At 59.7% G+C, this 2,452-nt stretch overlaps 1 protein-coding gene across 9 annotated transcripts in view; it reads right to left on the reverse strand.

The window, feature by feature from the left end:
* Positions 1 to 1,022, reverse strand: part of CREM (cAMP responsive element modulator) — a 102,394-nt gene extending 101,372 nt beyond the window's left edge. For 3 of the 9 annotated variants that reach the window (XM_032143369.2, XM_032143353.2, XM_032143583.2), the window contains exon 1: positions 657 to 1,022. The gene's annotated coding sequence lies outside the window, so the exon portion shown is untranslated. Of the gene's footprint in view, positions 1 to 298; positions 550 to 656 lie in introns of those variants that run through there. The other 6 variants (XM_032143548.2, XM_032143575.2, XM_032143491.2 and 3 more) reach the window with 6 other exon arrangements.
* Between the last annotated feature and the right edge of the window lie 1,430 nt (positions 1,023 to 2,452).

The following is a 2,452-nucleotide window of genomic DNA, read 5'->3' on the forward strand; positions in this document are numbered from 1 at the left end:
AAAAAAAAAAAAAGGTATGTTTAATAATGTGTTTATGCCCCAAATTCAACAGGCTCTGGAAACCTTACCAGATGGCCCTAAAAAGGCAAGACTTAGGCAGAAGGGAAAATGCGCCTTCCGAGCGGTCGCGGCTCTACCCTTCCCACTCCTGAGACTGCCCGCGCCCGGGACCGAATGACTCAGCTGCCAGGCCCTCCGGCTCAGGTTTTGGGGAAAACGGGCTGCGTCCGCTTTCGTCTAAACTGCACTCGTAAAGTGGGGTAGAGGCGCTATGGGCACTGAAATCCGAGGTCCTTACTTCTGGATTCCTTTTCCTTTTCCGAGTTAAACCGCTCCCCTGAGCCGCAGGGCTGAGGGCGGATTTTCCAACTCGTCCCAAGTTCGCGAGGAGGCAGGCGGGTCCCGGGGCAGCTGAGCGGACGAAGCGGACGTGAGGCGGCGAGACGGCGGCCTCGGAGGGGCCGCGTCAGGTGAACTCGCGGCTGTCCAGCCAGTCCTCGGCCCGGCCCCGGGGTCCCGGCCCGCCGCCCACGGCTCCGCTCGGCCTCCGCTGCTCCACCGCCCCCGGCTCCGCTCCGCCTCCTGCCTCCATCTCCGCCTCCAGCGCCGCGTTGCTGGCTGCTGGGTCTCGGGGCCGGAGCCGGCGCACCACTTACCCGCCGCAAAGGGATTTACGTAGCGGACCTCGTCACTGATTACGGACGCGAGGAGGTGGAGACGGCGAGCCCGACCGCCGCTCAGCAGCGGCGCCGCCGCCCAGCAACCCGGAGCCGGCAGCGGCCCCACGTAGTCCCACGTCAGCTCTGATGCGGTGGCCGCGGCCTCCCTGCCGAACCCGGACCAAAAGTAGCGCTGCAGCCGACCGAACCGCGTCCTCCCGCCCCGCCCTCCCCTCCCCTCCGCTCCCCCCCGCTCCCCCACGCCGGGACGGCCTCCGGGGGACGCCCGGAGGAAAAAAATTCAGGCTCGAACTCCGCCCCCTGCCGGCCGCCAGCAGGAGTGAGGCGCCACAATCCAACAATGAAATGGAACCGGGGAGGGGCGGTGGGAAGGTGTGGGTCAGGGGGCGGGGCCTAGGGGTGGGGAGAAGAAAGGTCAGGGGGCGGGGCCAAGAGGAGGAACTAGCCTGGAGGTGGGGCGGAAGGTAGGGGCGGGGGCAAGGCTGGAAACCGGAAGCTGCCCGCGCAGCGCCGCGCGTGCGCCAGAAATCCAATGACTTGTCGGCCAGAGTAACGGCTGTCTTCAGGTCCCCAGGGGCTCGAGGTCGGTTTCTTCCTAAAGCCGCCAACCCCAAGCCAAGGTCCGTGAGCGTCTCACCTCTGTCCAGGCTGGACTGCAGTGACGTGATCTCGGCTCTCTGCAACCTCTATCTCCCCAGGCTCAAGCGATCCTCCCGCCTCAGCCTCCTGAGTAGCTGGGACTGCAGGCTTGCCTCTTCTGACTTCTAAAAGCTGTCTACATACTTTGACTAGTGGCCCTTTTCCTCCGTCTTCACAGCCAGTCACAGCTGGTTGAGTCCTTCTCCAAAAGAAGCTTGAGCTCTTGAGACAATTCACCTGCTTCTTAGGGTCATTTATTGCAGTTTATCCCAGTATTTCACTGGAAATGCTCCGCATGCCGGGCTCGCTGGCTCGGGCCTGTAATCCCAACACGGGAGGCCAAGGTGGGAGGCTCGCTTGAGCCCAGGAGACCAGCCTAGGGAACACAGTGAGACCCCATCTCTTTTTTATTTTTATTTTTATTTTTATTTATTTATTTATTTATTTTGAGACGGAGTCTCGCTCTGTCGCCCAGGCTGGAGTGCAGTGTTGCGATCTCTGCTCGCTGCAAGCTCCGCCTCCCGGACTCATGCCATTCTCCTGCCTCAGCCTCCCGAGCAGCTGGGACTACAGGCGCCCGCCACCACGCCCGGAGAATTTTTTTTTTTATTTTTAGTAGAGACGGGGTTTCACCGTGTTAGGCAGGATGGTCTCGATCTCCTGACCTCGTGATCCACCCGCCTTGGCCTTCCAAAGTGCTGGGATTACAGGCGTGAGCCACCGCGCCCGGCCTTTTTTTTTTAGATTAGAAAGGTCGGCCGGGGGCTCAAGCCTGTAATCCCAGCATTTTGGGAGGCAGACATGGGCAGATCACCTGAGGTCAGGAGCAGCCTGGCCAACATGGTGAAACCCCATCTCTACTAAAAATACAAAAATTAGCCAGGAGTGGTGGCAGACGCCTGTAGTCCCAGCTAGTTGGGAGGCTGAGGCAGGAGAATCGCTTGAACCTGGGAGGTCAAGGCTGCAGTGAGCTGAGATCGTTCCACTGCACTCCAGCCTGGGTGAGTGCAGAGTGAGGCTCCATCTCAAAAAAAAAAAAAGTAATGGGATATCAGGAATAAAGAATAGCAGCATGGTTATAGAGTACAGTAGGTCCTCACTTAACGATAGGGTCTTAAAAATCATGGCCTTAA

Source organism: Hylobates moloch, unplaced genomic scaffold (genome assembly GCF_009828535.3).
Source record: "Hylobates moloch isolate HMO894 unplaced genomic scaffold, HMol_V3 SCAFFOLD_3, whole genome shotgun sequence".
NCBI lineage: Eukaryota > Metazoa > Chordata > Mammalia > Primates > Hylobatidae > Hylobates > Hylobates moloch.